Source organism: Psammomys obesus, unplaced genomic scaffold, assembly GCF_907164565.1.
Source record: "Psammomys obesus unplaced genomic scaffold, mPsaObe1.curated_primary_1811, whole genome shotgun sequence".
Lineage (NCBI taxonomy): Eukaryota > Metazoa > Chordata > Mammalia > Rodentia > Muridae > Psammomys > Psammomys obesus.
In genome coordinates, this window is record NW_026596149.1 from 10,180,878 (window position 1) to 10,202,825 (window position 21,948).

Sequence of the window (21,948 nt, forward strand, 5' to 3'; positions counted from 1 at the left end):
GTTTTGCTAAGTAGGTGCTGTGCCCGCTTCTTTTATTTTATCAAACTGTGTTTTGACAATTCGTGAGAAAAAAAAAATGTGTCTAAAACATTTTGAGCTCATCAGGCAGTAAACATTTAGACACACAATGTGAACTGAGTTATTGTTCTTGTGAGTTTCTTTTCTTGCCTTTTTCTGAAAGGGAGCCCTACTGGCTCCGTTGCCTCCCCCAGGTCTCTTGACATGGAAGTCTCCCTCTCCTAGGGACTTCGCGAATCCTTGACAATAGCCCTATGACTGGGTTATCTTATAGCAACCTCCATTGCCCAAGAGTTAAGGGGAGATTAACATTCAAGACAATTGGACTAGATCGAGGCGGGAGAGCTGAGCCTCCAGCCATTGGATCTGCGTTCTCTGGCTCGCAGGGTAGGAGAGGGGCACGCGCAGCGGGTCTGGGTGGGTTTGGGTGCCTTGAAACGAAAAGGGGATCCTCCAGATCGTAATCACCCTTCCCAGCATCTCCGCGCGAGCTTCAGATGCGCGCAACCTCTCTGGTCTACGAGCTAACTTTGCGTCGCTGGCGGGTGCGGCTAGGAGCAGTGGGAAAGAAGCCAGAGGCAGCTCAGGGGGTGACTTGGGGTGTCCTCGGCTGCACCGGGCGCCGGGGAGGCAGAAGATTTCATTGTTGTCCTGGGATCCAGTGGCGAGAGGAGGCCCGGCCAGCGGGCGCGCGCTCAGTCCCTGCAAGAGCTCGAGCGGCCACCCCGCCAGGCTCCGGTGGCGGGGACCATGCGGCCGAGCGGGCGCCGCGGGCCGCGGGTCCCCACGCGGGAGAGGGGCGGGCTGGTGGCCGTGCGCCCTGGCGCTGGGCCAGGCTCGGCGTGAGCAGCGGCGCGAGCGGGCGATGGGCTGACGGAGCCCCGTGGCGGGCGCGGCGGGGACCGGGGTGGCGGCGGGGGCGGGGACGGGGACGGGCGCGCCAGCACCGGCGGGGCGGCTGCGGGCGCCGCGGAGGAGGCGGAGGCGGCGCCGGGCTTCCAGGCCGCCTGGTAGGCCAAGGGCCTGCGCCCGGGACGAATGGGAAGCTGTTTTCCGTGGACTAGTCTCCTACAACCCGAAGTTCCTCGGCTCCTTTAGAAGAGCACAAAAATAAAAGGTAACGCGTCTTTGTTTCCCGGTGGCGGCGGCAGGGGGGCGATTGACGAGGCTGTACTTCTGAACCCATTTTCCAGTGCGGGGCTGGGCAGCAGGGACCTGGAGGCTCGCAGGTTTTTATTTCGCTTCTGATACATTTTTAAAATACGAGCCCCACGTGGGGCAAATACGATGCTACCTTCTGCCAGCCCTTCCCCCTACACACACACACACACACACACACACACACACACACACACACACACACACGTCCTTTGGCATCACAACCCACACTCTGAATTTCCCTTGAAGAAAGGGAAGGAGGTTCCTATAAGCAAGCTAGGTGGGTTTAAAAAAAAAAAAAAAAAAAAAAAAAAAAGCTTTTTTTCTCCCTCTCCTTTCTGGAAGTGACAGAGGTGTCCGGCCCTTTGGGTGCAGGAAAAGGCTCTTCACCATAGGTGGCAGGAGGCCGGGCAGCCTCCGCTGCTGGAGCCCGATGAGCGGCCTTTCCAGATGGCTGCAGAGTTTGATGCAGAGAAAATGGGAGCAGGGGAGGGGAAAACAGGAGGGAACCCCCGTTAGTACCCGCTTCTTTTAAAATGGCTAAATGAGGTGCGTTTGCACTGCAGGCAGCTGCCCAGATGTTGCACACTGGATTTAGGAAGGTCTCTCCAGCGCTGCTCTTGGAAAGGCGTGGGGGCTGCCTGTGTGTAACCAGCAAGTCACTGCCTTTCTCTGGTCCCTGGCTGGTTAGCAGAGTAACTGCTCAGTCAATTCAGACAAATTTTGCTAAATTTCCAAGGGATGGCTGTTCTAATAATAGCTCTAACCGTGGCTCCTTAATAGACATCCTCATTTTGAACGATGCAGCCAGCTCTCTGGGAAGCGCAGCTTGCTGAGAGCTGAGAGCCAATACCAGGAAAGGACTCCCTGACCCCACCATGAATGGACCAGGCGCTGCCTCCCCTATGAATGGAACATCCCAACAGAGGCTGCTCCTGGCTCGTTTCATGTGGAATCCTCCCCGAATCTGATGAGAGGGATGCTCAGAAAACCTAGACAGGCACATTTCTAAATACAGGGTGGTCCCTGTTCGGTTTCGGATTGATGGCTGCATTTAACTGCAGGATGTTTCTCCCGCCTCTACCCCCACCTCAGCACTGGTAAAGCCTCCTTCTTTTCCAAACCTTTTGATTGATGTGTGGGAAAGCACCAGTCAGAACCTCAGCACAAACTGCTGAGTTCATGCAGGGTAGCCACCACTGACGCTGGGGAAAGTACCTTGAGCGTTAGCTGCAAACCAGCATCCCTTAGACTTCATGAACTAGACTGTGCGCACCAGCATCAGAATATGCGGCAGAGTGCTGAGGCCCCTGAGCTCTGTTTCATTGTTTTGTTTCTGGTGTTTAAATTGCATCAAACTCATTCATAGCTTTTGGCTTCTAAAACATGAGAACCTCAGATCGGCAGAAATGTGGCTTGAATTCCCTTACGTGTTACTTATCTCTCACCATCTCGAGTATCAGGAGATGGGCCAACTCGTACATTGTCTTCTGTAGCCCAAGTGAACATTCTGTTGCCAGTGAAGTTTATCCAAAGCACAACAGGAATGATAATGCAGTGGCAATTATATTACATTGCATTTCATGTTTAAAAGTCGCATAGCTTCCATTTACTTTAACCGGAAGTGATATTTGGACGTGGTTTGAAGTCAATGCTGTGCGGTGTGGTCAATGAATATAAAGTGGCCTCTAGAGAAGTTGGAAAGAAGTGAGATCTGATGTGAGAAGCTGTGTGAGTAGAAGTAAGCTTATCTTTATTTATTTTTAAGTTAAGCTCGTCTTGGATTATTGGGGAATAGTTTTAGTAATGATGAGGATCAGCAAAATTCTCCCCTCTCTTTTGTTTTAACTAACTGTGAGCTGCCACTGCTGTTACTGTATCTTATTTTTTTAGTATTTGTCCTCAACTAATTTGATTAATAAGACTTCTTTTTATGGCCCTGGGCCTCTTTGTAATTTTAGACATCGTTGACAAGTCCCCTGATAGCCCAGCAGGTGGCTAGTGCCATTAGTATGATTTTGCCATTGGGGAAACTGAGTCCCCTTGAGGTTCAGCAGGTTTCTGGTTTCTTAATCCATGAGATTTATGTGCCAGATGTGTATAGTAGTGATTTAATTGCACCAGCAAAGTTAGAGCCCAAGGCCAAAGAAAAGATAAGAGATGAGGTATTATCCAGGTCCTGGAGCTTTGGGAAAACTTGGTAGACAAGTGTTGTTTTGGAAAAGTCTCTTGGTCTGTGGGACAAACACTGACAATGTTTTACGCTAGGAAAGAGAAGAATTGAAAATTTCAAGAACTCTGTTGAGGGGCTGGGCTGGGCAGCTTTTGTCTTTAAGTAATTATGGGCTGGAGATTCAACCTACCCAGAGACCATCGTTAAGTTTGCTTCCTAGATACGAACTTGTGCTCACATTGTGAATGCTGATGTACGTCTTTTTCCAGGCATCCTGCAAATCACACTTTTCATTTACAAATGCATGCTTACCTTGTTGCATTTACCTCACTGGATGCCCAAGACCAGAAATTTACATTTTAAACATTACAGTGCAATAACTTTGTCCTAAAATATTTTTTGCATAAGTAGATTTGTTATTTTTTACAAATAAAGGAACATCTAGAGAATATTCTAGTTCTGTAAGTTGAACTGAGAAATACAGCTGTTAACAGTGAACTAGCTTAGAAAGTTATCTTAAAACATACTATACACAGCATCAAAAAGTCTAAGTCTAGGTTCATCACCAACTGTTTTTCAAAAATACTTTATGTATATGAGTGCTCTGTCTGAATGTACACCTGCATACTGGAAGAGGGCATCAGATCCCATTATAGATGGTTGTAAGCCACCATGTGGTTGCTGGGAATTGAACTCAGGGCCTTTGCAAGAGCAGCCAGTGCTCTTAAAGGATGAGCCATCTCTCCAGCTCTATCTCTAACTTTTCAAGTTTCACTATCTCTTTCTTTCCCTCCTTCCCTTCCTCCCTCCATCCAACCATCCCTGCCTCCCTTTCTCTTTCCCTCCCTTTAGTATTAGGAATTAAACCTGAACCTCTTGCATGCTAGGCAATAGTGTCTCTGGGAGCTGTGTGTAATGGTGTCACTATTACACAGAAAGGCCAGGTGGCTCCATTGCTCTCCCGGATGGATGTTTTCTGAGTCGGCAGAAGCACAGCTTGCCGCAGCGCTTTCCCCAGCAACTTCCTTTGAGTTCCTAAATTCTCGGCCATTGCCACCCCTTTCTCCATCCCTAGGCTTGGTGTATCTATATTTGACAACCCTGACCTTGAAGGGAGCCAGCTCCCCTACCAGAAGTATCATTATAGAACGACTGATACAGGGCTTCTTTTACCGAAAATGAACAGAGCTGTCCTTAACTGATTAACAGAGTCCATGATGATTATTCTGGGCACCGGTGACTATGCCTTTTTGATTCTTAACAGTATTAGTAGAAACGAGGTACTCCACTCTCCAAAGAAATCTTTACCTTAAAGATGGAAATTCCTACTTAGGGATACAAGGTCATAGAGGAGTGTGAGGGACCTGGTTCAGTCAGTGGCCTTATCACTACCAAATAATCAAACAAACAACAACAACAAAAAGATGAACTAGAGGTCACAGTTCGAACTGAGTAAGTAATCTTCCCACAGAAATGGAAGCTGAGGATCCTCCGTCAGAGTGGAGGATCTAGCTGTAAGGATGTACTATTTCTCTTCAGGTAGTATTTTCTGGGATTTTGTTGAAAGTGGTACTTCAGGTGTTTGTGATACAACAGGAGCAAAAACTGGTTGTTTGCGGTCAAGAGCATTGACAGGTACACCATACCCTCTGGCTTTACCTCTGAACACATCTGCTTGTTTTTCTTATTCATTCATTCATTCATTCATTCATTTTTATTTTATGTGCATTGATGTTTTGCTTGCATGTATATCTGTGTCAGGGTGTCAGATTTTGGAGTTACAGACAGTTGTGAACTGCCATGTGCATGCTGGGAATTGAGCCTGAGTCCTCTGGAAGAACACTCAGTGCTCCTAACCTCTGAGCCATCTCTCCAACCTTGCATGTTTTTTCTTGCTCCTATATTTTAGTGCATATTTGCCGATGCGTGGCTCTTGCACACTCATGTGAGGCAGGTGGGGGAGGGGTGTAGGTTTGGACACGGGTATCTTTATGTGCATGTGTAGGCCAAAGGACATCCTCTCATCACTCCTCTTGAGCCATTCTCTTCCTGACACAAGGCATTTTCACTTTCTTGAACTCACTAAATAGGGCTAAGCTAGGACCAGTGACGTGAGCCTCAGGAACCCTCCCTGTGTCTCTGTCTTTCCATCCCTGGGAACACAAGGGTTACCATCCTGACGGGCTTTTGGTTTTTAAAACACAGAATCTGGGAATTGAACCTGTTAGCAAACAGGGATAGCCACTGATGGGCACTTTACAGATCCTTGCTGAATAAGCAGAACACAAAACTCTGCTGCAACACTGAGCTGTAGAGGCTTCATCAGAGACCTGAAAGATCCAGGGGCTGAAGTAAAACATGGCTTGTCAGGCCATCCTGGGCCTAACATGCTCTTCAGTCCATACACTATGGTATAGACCTTCTTTTTCAGTTAGTAATGCATTGCGAATCTCATGTCCACGAGTATTATTATGATGGAAAATAGTAAACCTTCAAACAATATGGTTTTGTTTTTGGAACAGGGTCTCATTCTGTAGCCCAGATTGACCTTGGACTTGCTATGTACCCTGGAGAGACCTCAAATTTACAACCCCCTCCTCAGCTTCCCAAGTGCTACGCTTAGAAGCAGAAGCCATGGCACTTTCATTTAACAATATTTTCCCCTTCGAATCAGCTAATATTTCCCCTGTAACCTTGTGCCTGTAACTCCACCATTTCCACCAGAATTTTGCCTGTTCTTTTTATGCCCTTGCCTTCTTTGTCCTTACTAAATGAGGAATTCATGATAAAAAAAAAATGGTGTGTAATGGGGAGTTAGATTGATGCGGTATGGAGGCGAATGGAAGTAAGAATGGGAGCGTCTCCAGGCTGTGCTGTTCATAATCATAAAATGCACAATTATGCCCTCCCCACACGCCTGTAAAGTGACAAATCCAAACTAGGCACCCAAATAGTGGAGAGCCATCTGGATCTGAGTGAAACACCTACAAATAGCTGGGTAACATGGGGCTGGCTTGCCTACTTCCTGGCTCCCTCTGAGTACCCTCAGTAAATAGCCAATATTTATTTCTGTGTTGCTCAGAGAGAGAGAGAGAGAGAGAGAGAGAGAGAGAGCAGAAAGGGGGGAAGTGGGGAGGACATGAAGCAGACCCAGAGCTGAGCACAATGTGAGGCAGTGTTCTGCCTTCTCAATCCCCTTTTATTGGGTCCGATGAGTGTTTGGTAACAGAAGAACTATAGAGTGACCAGTGGCACAGATGTAGCCTGCAAGACTTGGCAGGAGGAAGGAGACATGTGCAGAGGGTGATAGACGTTAGCTCTGAGTGTGAGGGCTGCAGGATGCACCCAGAGCTCAGTGCAGCCTGAAAAGTGTACCTGTGTGTGATTTGGAGGACCGTTAAACATTTGGGTGAGGGAGAACCTTATTGATAAAGAAGGATAGAGAGAATTTTTTATCAGAGAGGAGATGTTAGCAGCCACTGAGGGGCCTCATCCACTGTACCGAGACAACAAAACACCCATGCCTTGTGACAGGCATTCACATGATGCAACACGCTGAGACAAACACGGTGTACGCTGTGGCATCTTCTTCTCTGGATTTGGTTATCCAGCCAGCTCGTCCATCTTTTGGCTGTGAGACCTGTAGTGAGTCACTGAATCTCTCTGAGCTTCATTGAGCAAAGTCAGATGAGAGAATAGCCTCAAAGCACCTAAGATGCCAAAGGTACCCCAGGCTTTCAGAAGAAGACATTTAGGGCCTGTGAGATGTGTAGTGGGTAAAGGCGCTCACCACCAGTCAACACAGCCTGAGTTCCGCCCCTGGACTCAGACCGAAAAGAGAGCGCCACCTCCCACGGGACTGCTGACCTCCTTCACAGGTGTGCCAAGGCAGAGCGTGTGCCCCTCCCCACATGTTTCAAATAAATAGATGACAGATAGATAGATGGATGGATAGATGGATGGATAGATAGATAGATAGATAGATAGATAGATAGATAGATAGATAGATAGAATGTTAAATTTTTAAATTAGAAATTTTGTCTGTGATCTAGCTTGCTGACCTTGCAAGGCTCAACAATACTAACTCCAGAGAAATTCAGAACACATTAGGGAAGAAATGTGGAGATTAAACAAAGTCATGCATTTTCTCTTACAATGCTGAAATATCATAGAAAGTAACACCGTGGGAACACACACACATTGGCTGAGATGTTTGTAAAAGTCACCCCAGCCCTTCAGAAAGAGCTGGTTCAGGAAAACACAAGACCCTAGCCACCATTGTTACTGGGAACAGGGAAAGGTTTGTAAGAAAGGTAGTTAATGGGGGAGGGGGCACTCAGTGATGTGGGGGGCATGAGGGTGAATAACTGGGAGATAATGAGAGAGCCTGGGGCTGTGTCTGGGTCTCAGTACATTAGGAAGCATTAAAATGAAGGAGGAAGGAAGAGAAGAAAGCTGAACTGGGCTTTGTGCTGATGGGTAGCCCCCTCCCTTATTCCCTCCCAATCCCACCCTCCCTCCCCCATCTCCTCCCTGCCCCTCTCTAAGTCAACTTTTAAATGGTGTTTGGCAAGATACTGTAATAATGTAGGAGCACTTTTATAAGACAGTTAGGTAGAAATTACTTGATATATGTGAAAGGACCAGGCCTGACCCCTTTCCCCCAAAAGTCATAAGTCCCAGGAACTAGGCCATAGGTCACCAATCCCAGGAGTAAGAAAACCATAAAATTCTTCAGTTCTCAAAAATAATCAGAAAGTTCGCAGGCCTTTCATCTTAGAATGTAGAGCAAAACTGAAAATTCTATCAACTAGTGGTGTTAGTTACACTTAGCTTCAAAAGGAAAACTCCTATTACATAGTTCCACAGATGACTCAGGTGACGGGCACTTGCAACCAAGTCTCAAGACCCAAGTTTGCTCCTCGGGACCCAAATGTGGTAGAAGAAGAGAAATGACTCCCACACATTGTCCTCCGACCTCCACATCTACGATGTGGCACAAGTGTACCTACACTCAAACAAACAAACAGTTAGTAAATAATGTATTGCGCTAGTGGCAGAAACCATCTTACAGCCTGAGAATACTCGATGCTTTTTGGAGCTCTCAACCCCTGAATTGCCCCAGTCATTCAAGCATACTGAAGATCCTAGGATAGTATCCCTGCAATATAAGAAATCAATATGCCAATTTACCTAATATTCAACAAAGTGGGCTGCACACTTAACCGTGTTAAGTAAAATGAAGCAGGGTGAGCAGCTCCAGGCTTCCTGGGGATGGATTGACCAGATGCACATCGACAGCAGACCAGAAGTGTTAAGCCCACGCACAAACTGCACGTATTTATAGAACATTCTCTCTGCTTGCTTCCAAGACTAGGCTATATTTGCGGGACAACTTATGGCTATCTTTTTGCCTAGACAGGGTGGAACATGTCTGTTATTTCATGGAGAAATTATAAGCTGGTATTTGTGTGTGGTTCCGTCCTTTCTCTATTGTGGAAAATATGGTTTTCGTAGTCCACAACAATTTGGTTTGTCTCCCTTCCTGTTCCCAGGGCTGTAGCTTCGTCAATAGAGATTCCAAACTATTTTAATGCCGAGCTCTACAACTTCCAACTTGGAAAGATAGCCAAATATTCAGAGAATAGTACCCAAAACACAGTCCTTTGTTTCTCATGCAGCTAGAGTCTTTGCTTCTTGCCAGTGGAAATGACCACACTCCAAGTGGACAAGCAAAACCTTGGCTGGACAATTCAGTGAGCTTTGGGTTTTACACTGTGACCGGTTTGGGTTTTATGTTGCCCATAAGGAAAACTGGCTGCATGTGAGGTGCTTGTTTGTAAAAAAGGTGGAATGGATGTGCTCAAGGTCCTGTGGTCTGCAGGGATTCCTGAAAGGTGAAGATGCCACCAGCCAGGCCAGTTGTCTTGTGCCTTCTCACCTCATCCTGGTACATGGGGTCATCTATCTGTCACAGCAGCTTTGTCATGGATGCTCCGGGGTTTTTCAGCTTGCTGATTTGCCCCGCGTCTCTTCCCGCCACGCTTGCATGATGTTCCAGAGTTCAACAGCCCTCTGCTGCCTTTCTTTGTTACTGGGAGCCCCACCTGTGGTTTTCTGAAAGCCTCTTCCTCTTCTTCCTGAGGCTTTAAAATCATTGTCCTGTGATGGCTGACTCACCAGTCTACAGTCTCACTTCCTCTGGTTGCACAGTCTGGACTCAGATCCCTGCACTGAGTCTCTTACACTTACTATTTCCAACACCCAACCCTCCATTTCTCATTCTAATCTCTTCAAGCAAGGAGTCTACTCCCATCTTGTCCCAGGGAGCCCTCTCTCCTGCATTATTATAAAATCATCACAAATCATCACAATCCATCCATTCACCACTTTCCTGTCCCAGGCCCACTCATACACACACACACACACACACACACACACACACACACACACAGCACAAACACATACAAAACACATAAACACACACACACACACACAGATAGAGGAGAGAGAGAGAGAACGCCTTTCCTCTGACCTAGGACTTAACTCTGTGCCTAAAACATACTGCTCACTCTGTAGCTGGAGCTTCCTGTGGTACCTCCTCCTGATCCTCTAAGTCACAGCTTCTTTTGTGTGTACAGACATGTGTGTGCGTGTGTGCAGACACATGTGCATTAGTGCATGTGTGAGTGTGTTTGTGTGTACACGGGTGTACATGCACAAATAAGCACATTCGTATGGAGACCAGAGGTCAGTCTTTGGCCATCATTCTTCAGAAGCCATCCACCTGACCCATGAGGCATAGGCCGTCTAGCCGGCAACCGCAGAGACCCTCGTCTTTCCATCCCTCCTCCCCAGCAATAGAACTGAAAGCCTGCCCCGCCATGTCCAATTTTTACATGGATGCTGTGGCTCGAACTCAGGTCTCCATGCTTGGGTGCGGCGGGGTTAGCTTACTGTGCTGTCTCTTTAGCCCCCACAGTCTCTTAAGTTATGTATTAAAGTGGCCATGCAGAAATTCTAGCAATCATAAGATGTTTCAGAATGCTGTGCAACCAAAAGTTAAATGAAAATCAAATACCTAGTGAATAGGTATTTTGGCAGTGCTCACCGGGCTTCACTGCAGCCTTGGCTCTAGACCACGATAGGAGCTCCTTGCACTGTGCATGCCATCGCACCACACACTGCCAACCAAGGCTGCCAGGGCACTTGAGCTCAGACGCAAGATTGTGGAAAGACTGAGGGTGGGGATAAGGATAGGATTTCTAACCATTCCTGAAATGGCCCTAAACATGTCCTCTGCTATTTTGTTCTACAAATTTATGTGAAGTTGTGTCCTCCACAATACCCCGGGTATCTATAAACTCTGGAAACACTGACGATCCTCTCTGCCCCTATGCCATCAAATACTGAGGCAGGATTTAACTGTATACACAGCTACACGTGCACACATAAGCAATGCATAGGGAGACCCAGCACAGACCGCGCGCATTTCAGTAGTGAGAACGCATTTGCCCTAGGGAAGCCAAAGAAGAGGAAGAGGAAAGAAATAAACAGAGTAGGTGCACAAATTATATAGGATGCTGAGGGTGGCAAATGCCATGGAGATGAACAAAGCAGTTGAAGGGAAATAGGAATAGCGTGCCATTTTATTCTAGCTTTTGTGTAGTGTACATATGTGTATATGTGAAGATGCGCACATTCCTGGGGGGGGGGTGTCGTGCATTGTGCATGCGTGCATGTTCCCGTGGAGGTCTGAGATCAACATCAAGGGTCTTTTTTCATCATTTTCTGACTTTTTTTTTTAAAGATAGGATCTCGTACTCTACCCAGAGTCCTCAGTTTGGCTGAACGACTAATGAGCATGTCTCCTCCTCTTAGGACTGTTACATGGCTGCTGGGATCCAAACTCAGCTTCTCAGGTTTGCAGAGCTAGGGAACCCTGGGCCACCAAGAGGCTACATAGGGATGGTTTGGGTATTTCTCGGGCAAGACTGCAGGGGGAGAAGTGGAAGCAAGTGTCCAGCTGGATGGCTTTTACGGAAACCCAGGCGACTTTCAGAATGATCAACATGGAAAATGCCCAGGTCCCAGATGGAAACAAGATTTTTCAGCAGGCTAGCTGTGGGATATGGAGATAAAAGTGAGTCCAAGATTTGGGAGCTAAAGAACAAAAAAAAGGGTGTGAAAGGTGGAGTTACCCGTATCTGCGAGGAAAGACATGGCGTACGGAGGCCCTGGACCCAGGTTTCCACCCAGGACCTGAAAAGCATACGCCATTAACAGAGTGGACCTGCTGAGGGCGGGGTGCTATGTGTGATTCTATGACGCCTGAGTCAAGGCACGCTAACAACCTGGCTAGACATGCTAACCCTGAAATTTACCCATGTTTAGACAATGTTGAAGCATGGTGGTGCACCCCTGTATTTGAAAAGGGGAGGCGCGGGGGCTGTGAGAGGAAGGCCAGCCTGGGCTACATTGAAGAGTTATAAGCTGCTCGGGTCTATATAACAAGGTCTTGTCTAAAGAAGAAAAGAGAAAGGGGGCACACGCTAGTCAACTCACAGCTCAGTTCTCCTGAATATGATGATGTTTGGGGAAAAGTATGTTATTTGAAAAACAAGGTAATTTTCCAAAGGACATAGCACTCTATTGAGATGTGGTATTACATGTTAAACCTCATCTTTCTGATGGTCTCTTTTTGATATCCGAAAGGCCTGTCTAACTCCCACGCCTTCTGGATTTATTGACATATCACTGACTTTATTATACAAATTTACAACTGTACTGTTGGAATTTTGAGCACATATCTTTTTTTTTTTTCAGAGACAAGGTCTCACTGTGTAGTGCAGCCTGAATTTGAACTCTCCATGAAAAGTTTGGCATGTGCTTGTGCCCACAAAACCATCATCACCGTCAAGAATTGTAGCTTCAGGGACAGTGACATCATTCAGTGGGTAAAAGCGCTTGCTGCCAGGCCTGACAGCTCGGTTTGATCCCTGGGATCCATGCAGTGGGAGAAAGAAAAACAAACAAACAAACAAAACTGAGGCACATAAGATGTCCTCTGACATCCATGCATCACAGCATTTGCATATGTAACACAGAGAGACAGAGAGAGAGAGAGAGAAATCTCAACTTCATATTACTTGTCCGTTTTACTTTTTCTCTTATTTATTGCTTTTATCATACAAAACAATGGGTTTCCTTAAGACATCTTTATACACGTGTGTTATCACACCTTGTTCATATTATGCACATTGACCCATCACCTTCCCTTGCCTACTCTCCCCCTTTCTGGTTGTTCCCCTTATTCAGTCATCTTAGTTGAGGATCTTCTGTGGTTTAAGCTCCGTGCTAGGCACTAGGAAATACGTGAGAGTTTGCTCATTGTGCTGCTACCCACGTTTGTCCTGGCTAAAATTCTGGCCCTCCTGCTACCGCGTTCACATCCAGCGTCCCTTCCAGCTCTTTCTCATGAACACAGTGTGTTTGGATATCCAGAAGCTCCGAGTGGCATACGTAGTAAACTATTTTAGGTCAGGCCGCAGCAAAGATCAGAAAACGTGTCATATTTCCAGCAGCTCAGATCTGGGGGAATTATTTCCTTTGTCTCTCTTTACTCGGAAAGAGCCCAAACAGTAGGGTAAGTCTCAGCCTGTTCGTCTACGCGTCAACATCGTAATTACCACCTGCGGGAAGCTTTGAGAAATCATTTAGTGGCCAATTAGAATTTTTGATTTGAATAACAGATACATTGTAATGTCTTTATTTCTATAACGACACCCTAATTCTGTGTACCCTGCAAAGTTTTAGCACGCCCATTTGGGCGTGATCATGGCTGTTGAAGACCTTGCATTATTTCAGTAACAGCAGTTCCACCTGGAACCTGTGGACCTTGGAGTGAGAAATAATGGGCCCTTTTTCTCTTCCCTCCACATATCTCTCTCTCTTCCCCTCTCTCTCTCCTTTCTCCTTTTCCTTCTCTCTCTCCTCTCTCATCCTCTCTCTCCCTCTCTCTCCTCCCTCTCTTTCCTCTTTCTCTCGCTCTCTCTCTCCCTCTTTTTCTCCTCCCCCTCTCTCTCTCCCTCTGATTCTCTCTCTCCCTCTCTCTTCCTTCCCCCTCTTCTCTCTCTGCCCCAGCCTCTCCTTAGAGCTGTTGAGATTCAGTCAGGAGCCCAGAAGCAGGTCTGGTGTAGGGTGCTACACAGGGCAGGCGGCCAGTGAGGAAACCTCCCTGAAGATGAATGGAGGGGGCACAGTGCCAGCACATCTCAGTGAAAGCAAGAAGCCCCTGCCAATGGCATTCTAGTGGAATCTGTTCCAAGGAACTCAGTTATGTAAACACCCCGGCAGCAGGCTCCAGTCCAGATGGACTGCCCTGTACAGATGTCAGAGTAGCTGTCAAAACTTCTCTTGATGTAAGCAGCATGCCATCCCAAACTCTCCTTCGCCTTTTTATTAATGGCACAGGGATAACTTTCTAAGTTCTGGAGTTGGGGCCCTGGGACCACCCTACAGGAGGGGTACGTTGGGGTTCTGGAGCACTGGAAACTTAATCCAGTGTTAAGTGTTGCTGAGGCTGCCCAAGAGAGTAGGATGCTTTGTGCCATATGCGGCAGGACTTGGCATCTAAGCCCTCCGAGACCCTGCATCAAGCCTCCGCAGACAGGACTGGCTCTGGTATCATATCCCTCTAGAGTGGGTTCTCCACTGCAGGTGGCCTGGTGGCTCATGGCAAGTCTTCAGTATTTTCTCCTCTCTGCTTTAAGAGCCGCTAAGACCCAAAGTGTGGAATTTACAAAGCTTATGAAACAGAATACTGTTTCCTGCCTGACACCTTGAGCGGGGCAATGGATACACTATACAAAGACAAAAGAAAACCATTCCAACCATCTCCCCACGTGGCAAGCTGAGCCACCAGCCATGAATGGCAACTCATGCTGACTTGCTTGATGTACACTGTTAGAGAGGATTCTCACCTGTGTCATGAGCTACCTGGACAACTGACAGGAACACCATTTAGGAGATACCGTCCATCATGGCAGCTGATGGTAATGTTCATGGCACGGCTGGCTTTTTCTTCTTAGTGGAAACAGAGAGCTCAGTGGGGAGCGGGCAAGGCTCTAGCCATGCCCACCCTGGCCCCACATCACTGTCTTTAGTTAGGTCTCACTTCCTAAAAGCTCCAAAACCCATCAAAGCAACACCCTGAGCTAAGGATCAGTTATTCAAAGGCAGGGCCTTGTGAGAGGTATTTTACATGCAGAACTTAATCTGAAATCATGTGGGTGTATGGACTACATACGCACATGTTCCCAAGCCCGACTTAGGGCTGTTTCCTCAGGAAAGGGAAATTCAAACCTGTCTCAACGGAGGCAGATGCCATCCTGTAAAACCGTCTTATTTCAAATGCCCTTGAACCAACATATAAAAATATGCAATTTAAGTGCATATTTAGGCAAAAATGTGTACCACGTGCCTATAATGGCCGTTATATTTCATCACAGCGCACACGTGCCGCCATCTTAATGCCAATAAGATGTGTACGGCACAACTGCGAAAACTTGTTGTTTTATGACACCCACAGTTGTAAAGAATGCAGTATGAGCTCCCGTGGAAGTTTAAGTGTAAACGAAAGTGAAAGATTGACTTATACTGGACTAAAGACATGTGACCAAAAAGTTGTAATTAGGATTTTTGGATACTGAATACACACTACCCCCCCCCCCAAACAACAGCAATAGGTGGAAATCTTCAACGCATAAATAAAACAGCTTTATTTATCTATTTACTCATTCACTCACTCTGTTACTTACCTACTGAACTTATTTACTTACTTACTTCTGGTCCTAGAGACACCAACTCCGGAACTTTTGCATGCTAAGCAGGTAGTCTTAGCTACCTAGCTACACTCTCAACCACAACATTTTTATTCCGTGACATAAGGTCTTAGGTAGCCTAGGCTAGCCTTGAACTCGCTATGATGACCTTTATCTTCTGAGCAGTCTGCTTCCATTTTCACGAGCCAGGACTACAAGCATGCTCCACTAAGGCCAGTGTATTCGGTGCTGCAGTCATGTATGGTAAGAGAGCATTCTGCTGAGTTCCCCCCTCAACACTACATTTTAGATAGAGGATATTTGATTACACACTTGCACACATGAAATTGGAAATGTTAAAAACAATGAGGAAGAATGTATGTGTTCATGCCTGTTAGTCTGGCATATCACTTTCTAAAAGCCTTCTTGCGCAGTAAATAAATGTTTGTCTCACCCAGCTGGATGTACTATTATTATAGGAAACAACAGGTTTCCATATCACCCATTAAAAGGAATACCTTTTCTTAAAATTCATGCTTATAACTGCACAAATGTCTGTCTTGTCCATTACAGCGCATCAGAGTGGAGGGAGGGTGATCTCGGAGCACTGTTGGCACCTTCCCAGAGCTCAGTAACCATAGCACAACCTCCCTGCCTCTGCCTCTGCCTCTGACTCCTGCTCCTTGTGATTACAGGGTAACCCATTCCATTTTGGTGTCTGTTTATCGAGTTGTCATTTTAATGAGTTGTAATGTATTTTCTAGAACTTCTACCCACTGATTGTATTTCTTGCCTACCAAAGAAACCGTTCTTCTCCTTTCTGTTTCTGCATGTCAAATTAGGAAAGTCTCTCCTCCTTCCTCTGTGCCCAGGACAGCCCGGCTTCTTGTCTGTTTTCTACCAGTAATGGACAGAGCTTTCCTGTGCATGCAGGAATGCATCATGGGAAGACAGTAGATTACAAGATCAGCCTACCTTTGATATTGAGGCTTTGTATACATTTTTCCCACCAGCCCTGGGAAGGTTTAGTCTCTGGATCTGTTACACTTTCTTAGATCACCCCCAGTTTCTTCTTCTTTTTTTTTTTTTTCTTGAATAAAATATGTGCCTGAAATTAGACACAGCGTCAAGAAATGCTTTGACTATACTGGAGTGCAAAGTACCTCCTAATTCCCTTATTCCAGATGTACTTTTTGGCCCCAAACCAGGAAAAAGAAAAAGTGATTCCCACCTTCTACACTCCAGAGCTACCATCCTGTCCTCTTTGATATCTGCAAATTTGATGAGCCTGCCTGCTGGGTTTCTTTACACACTGCTGAGGAAAAACACATAGATGAAGAAAGGCAGCCCATGTCTGAGGACCGCTTTCCCATTTCCCAAGTATGTGTTTGTGATTAGATGCTGGCCTCCAGTGTTTGCAAGCTGGGTTCTCGCCCTCCCCTTCTAGACTGTCCTCACTTATACACCAATCAGGATAAATTGATTTGGAAACAGTGCTCTGTGGCTCCTTGAAATTCTGCAAGTACTTTAGCCGTCCTTATGTTCTCCAGCTTCTGGCTATAGCTCTCACTGTTCCTCCCCTGGCCCCACACCTCCTCCAAATTATTGCATGGCAGATGTTTCCATAGTATCCCATGTTCTCTTCCAGTCTAGGCTTCATTGTGTCATGCTGCCTCTGCTGGAATTCTAGTTCTGTGGATGCTACTTATTCACCAGGGTCCTGATCAGCTCTCCAGGTGTGAGTAGGGTCTATGCAGTGGCTAATCTTTACAGTCCGTGTGACTGAATTTGGGTGTTTCCAGAGAGGATAAACTGAAAGGCAGGACTCACCTTGACCATCGGGCCACCCTCCTGTAGCTGGCTGGGGGCATGGACTGAATAAAAAGGGAAAAAGGGAAAAGACACGTCAGTGCCAGAATTCTTTGCTCTCTGCTACCTGACCTTTCAAGTTGTGAGCAAGCTCCCATAGCCACAGCTACCCTCATGTCACCCCTACAGCCATGCTTTTCTTGCTGTAATGGTGTGTACCCTCAACCATGAGCCCAAATAAGCCCCCTCTTAGGTCGCCTAGGCACTTCGCACAGGAAGGAGAGAAGAAACTAACACAGCCCCCTCACCTCACCCCAAAGCATCTTCTACCCACCCCGGTTGTCATGGTGAGTGCTCCGTAATTGCCTGTTAATTTGGAATTTCCTCTACCCACAGAAAACATGGAATTTTTTAAAGTATAAGGACAAAATCAGGTTTGTTATTATGTAGCAATGATATACCTGGCCCCTGATAAATGTACCGTAAGCACTTGAGTGGACTCACACTATGGTAAATATCTCTGACTTCATTTCTCTGAGTACAACCAATGCCTGGAAAGTATATGAATGAGTCCAAGGGGAGGCAAACCTTCCAGCCGCTAGCATTCTACTTTTATTTCCTGTAGAGTGTTCGTGCTCTTTTAATTAAGCTGTAATTATCTGCTAATTAAAGAATTTTTAGCTTGAAAATATTAAACTCTCATTATTACCCATTCAATTGCTTTTATTCCTTCTTTCTTTTTTCTGTTTAATTTATTTTTTACGTGTAAGTGTTTTGCTTACATGTATGCATGTGTGACACATACATGCCTGCTTCCCACAGAGGTCACAAGAGGGCATCGGATCCCCTGACACTGGACTTCACAGACGGTCGCAAGCCAGCTGTGGTCCCAAACCCTGGTCCTTTGCAAGAGCAACAAATGTTTGTAAACCAATGAGCCATCTCTCCAGCCCCACATTTATCTTCTCTTTTTGTGGAATGAAATTTTTTTAGAATTATTTTTAATGTAATCAAATCATAATTTGGCTCAATGCTTTTGTGCTTAGAGAGGCTTAAGAAATAATCTAATATGTGAGTTTTGTTTTTTATTTTGTTGTGTTTTTACTTTATTTATAACAGGGTTTCACATTGTACTGTCCTGGAATTCAAGAAAATTCTCCTGCCTTAGACTCCCAACTACTGGCACTATAAGCGTGAGCCATCACACCTGGCTTCTTCAGTTTTTAACTTGATCATGTGGGACTTATTCTTGGGGACAGCGGCATGGCTAGCTTATTGTATTCTTTTCACAGTGAGCCCTCCCATACCCTTCCTTGATGAGAGGACAGAAACAAAACAGGAACTGAACTGTTCTGAGGTTTTCTGTGAACAAATGCAGGCTTGTTGTGAGAACAATGGGGAGTCCATCTATTTCCCTGCTCTCCTTGCTCCGAGCATGCCTTGAGGACCTCTCACTAGTCCTTTGACTCTTGGCTTTCAATATCTCTAGCCCTGTGAAAATGTGCACTGTTCTGTAAATCTTCCCCAGGATTATGTACTCTTGTTTCTTGGTCCAAGTCACACCCAGGCCTTTGGGAGTTCTCCATGCAGATTCCCTGTGTTCCCGGAGTGTTACAGTCTCCACTTTCTCCTTTAATTCTCTGTTTTGTGTAACTACCTTTTTATTTATTTATTTTTTTGAAGACTGCATTTTTTACAGATGATGTCTTTTCAGATCCATAGAATCAGCCTTATCTCTTTTTCTAGGCTACTTAAACTGTCTTTGTTAATCCTAGGGTCCTGGGCTGACTCTGCTTTTCAACTCTAAACAGTCATCTAAACAAAACAAAGAGTAGATACTTGTGTTTTCCTTTGAAAAACAAAACAAAAACCCCTCTTCTCACAAAAAATAAAACCACAAAAAAAAACAAACAAAAACAAACAAACCATTCCTCTACTAAGATCTCGACGCCAGAATTTGTGTGGCAAGAGGGGAGTGCTATTTTATTCCATCTTCCTTGTTGCAGTAAGAGGAGTGGGTATTAGGAGCATATAAACATTCTTTATGCTGCTTTGTGTGTTCTGTGCCTTTAGAGTTTACACCTCACTCTGGTGCCCTTGCACATCTGTAAAAGCACATGTGCCGTAAATAAGTCATATCTGCATGCACATGTATGTGGGTGCTATGACTAAGAACTATGTGGGTATGTTTGCATGTGTATAAGAATAACACCTGACCGTTTCTCCTACCCCATGTCTTGGTGGTCCTAAATTGCTTGTCTTAGGCCAGCTCCAATATTACTTTTCCTTGTGTGTGTATATGTGTGTGAATTTGTGTGCATGTGCATGTGTGTGCAGGTATACGTACATGTATGGGTTGCTCCTGCAAATACATACATGTACGTGTGGAGGTCAGAGAACAACGGTTTTGTTTGCAGAAGGTACAGGGGCAATGGCAGAACACAAGTGGGACAAGCCAGCTAGGATCCTGGGAGTGTCCAGCTAGTCAGAGCGGCAGGTAAAAAGTGCTGTTGTCCATGAGGAATTTGGAGACGTTTCTTCTACTTGTCCATCACTCTGAAGATGACATTTTTTGCTCTAAACTCTAAGTCAGAATCTAGATGCTTAGCATCACTCCCAGCTCGTGTATCTGGATCTCCCTGTGTCTGTTTCCTCCTGACACCTCTCAGGGTGTTGGCTGCCAGATGTAAGGAGAACAACTACCCACCTTGGTCCTCAGCTTGATGTGGACTATGCAAATGTTGACTTTCCACATCTGTGATGCACCTTCCAGACATCTGTGCTACCGGCCTGGCCTTCCTTGCTTGTGATCATGTTTTGTTTGAAAGTGAAACATGCCCTTTCGTTCCCTATATCCTGCAATGTCCAGTCAGGGAATGTTGTAGAATGTTGTCCTCTAAGCTAGTCATTGACTACCTGGGCTTGTTGACTTTTTCTGTTAGAAGGGGGTGAGGAAGGTCATTAGTGCGTAGTGGTCTCCTGGTCTCAGGGAGTACCAGAGGATACAGAGTGGAAGCTTAGCTAGCAGAGAATGCCATCTCCACAGCTACAGGGAAGTCATCATCCAAGCTGAAGAGAGGCTTGTCAGTGAGGCAGCCATTTTGGGGCCACTCATATCCTGTAAGTGGCACTCATCCAGGCCGTGTAAGTAGGCTCCATAAACTCATTGATTCACCAGATGGATTTTGGTAGAATCATACTTTGGTCTGTCCTTGGCCCCGTGTCTGGATTGAGTTGGCATTTGGTCAGTCTGCCCAGGAAATGTTCACCACACAACAGGTGTACTCATCTAGAAGATGTCCACAGGGCCATCCTCGGGGCCTGTTGGTTGTACTCACCTCTTACTTAGAAGATCACTCTAGATCTTCTATGCATTGGGCCTAGAGAGTGGCTTTGAGTATATCTGCTCTGTCTGTGTTGCGAAGAGTAAGCTACCTGTGTTCCTAGGCCTAAGCTGAGTCCGTCTTAGTGTGTGTGCTTTGTGCACACAGTGGATTAAAATAGAGACTGGCAATTAGTGTCTCGGATCCCAACAGGATCATGTGGACAGGACTAGGTTGATTACCTGTTTAGGACTTGAGGCCTCTGAGAAACTGTTCTTACCTCAAACACAGCAACCCTAAGCTGTCACCATGGTCTTACTTAGTGCAATATCAGAAAACAAACAAACAAAACCTCAATTTCTTCTTTCAGTAGATAGAGAAAGACCCAGGGGCAGAAATGACCTTAGGACAGGCTTGCTGGACATCCTCGGGTCCACCCCTGCCCCTACCTATAAGCTCCCCCCATGCAAATGTGCAGAATGTTTGTGACTGCTGGTTCAACTGGGATGTCATAATGCTTTGCTAATTTCCTTCTAACAGAGCTGCTCAGGAACTTCCATCTGGGTTGTATGAACTGCAGCTGTATTCTGTAGCCCAGGGCCTCCTGGGTACTCCTGCACATGCTCTCCTAAATCCAGGAGCAACTACACACGTGAGCGTGTGCACATGGATGGCAGAGGTCAACACTGGATGTCTTCCTCAACTGCTCTTCACCTATGTTTTCCGGAAATAGCATCTCACTGAACCTGTAGCTCACTGACTCAGCAAGGCTAGTTGGTCAATGAGCTTCAGGAATCCATCTGTCTTAGCTCCCTTAGCACCTGGGTGACAGGAGGTCCCTACTTTGCTGGGCTTTTGACACAGGCTCTGTGAATCTGAATTCAAAATTCTGGTGTTTGGGTGGCAGACGCTTTACCAACTAAGCTGTCCCCAGAACCAACACGCTAATGCTTTTTTTAAAAAGTGAACTTACTCTCAGACAAGGGAAAGTTCTAATAAAAATGGACATTGTTTCTTTTTTTTCCCTTTAGAAGCTATGAGCAGAGGGGCTTTCCGCCCATTGCTGTTAGGTCATTTATTTCCATTGTGCATGCTTAACAGAGGGAAGAATACTTCTAACACATTACATCGCCCAAGTCTTCGTCATCTGTGTGTGTGCACTGTCAGCTGTCCTTGCCTGAGTTTCTGTGTGTGCATGCATTGATCTCCTCATGGCTGAGAGATGCTCTACGACTATGGAGATCTTGTAACCTTGCCACCTTTGGATTCCTAATTCAGTCTTTGGTCCTTTCTTTTTCCAAGGAAGAAGCTATAGTAAAAAGAGAGTCTCAAGTGAGGTGACGCTCCTGAGGTGACTCAGGATGCTGCAGTTCCCACTGTGACTTGTGTTGGGAAGTTGTAGTCATGTCCTTGGAATTTCCTTCAGAGCCAGCAAACAGCCTGGGTCAAAGGCCAGCTTGCGAGGTGCTGTTGTAATGCATCCGGCATCCTTACTGCTGGCGGCTTAAGGGACCCTGTGAGCAGGAAGCATGTAGTCTGAGTTCTGGTTCAACTCCATGCTACTGAACTCCAGCTTCTCCATTTGGGGGGTAACCCATAGGGATTAAGTTTGTTTTCAAGGCTGTTGACAATTTCCTAAATAAAA

General features: G+C 46.0%; 1 protein-coding gene across 3 annotated transcripts in view; it reads left to right on the forward strand.

Moving 5' to 3' along the window:
* The window catches only part of Frmd4a (FERM domain containing 4A), a 434,715-nt gene that overhangs the window by 233,278 nt on the left and 179,489 nt on the right, over positions 1-21,948 (forward strand). The window contains exon 1 of one of the 3 annotated variants that reach the window (XM_055593786.1): positions 1,012-1,135. The exons of the other annotated variants lie outside the window; for them this stretch is intronic. The gene's annotated coding sequence lies outside the window, so the exon portion shown is untranslated. Of the gene's footprint in view, positions 1-1,011; positions 1,136-21,948 lie in introns of those variants that run through there. 3 annotated transcript variants of the gene reach the window in all.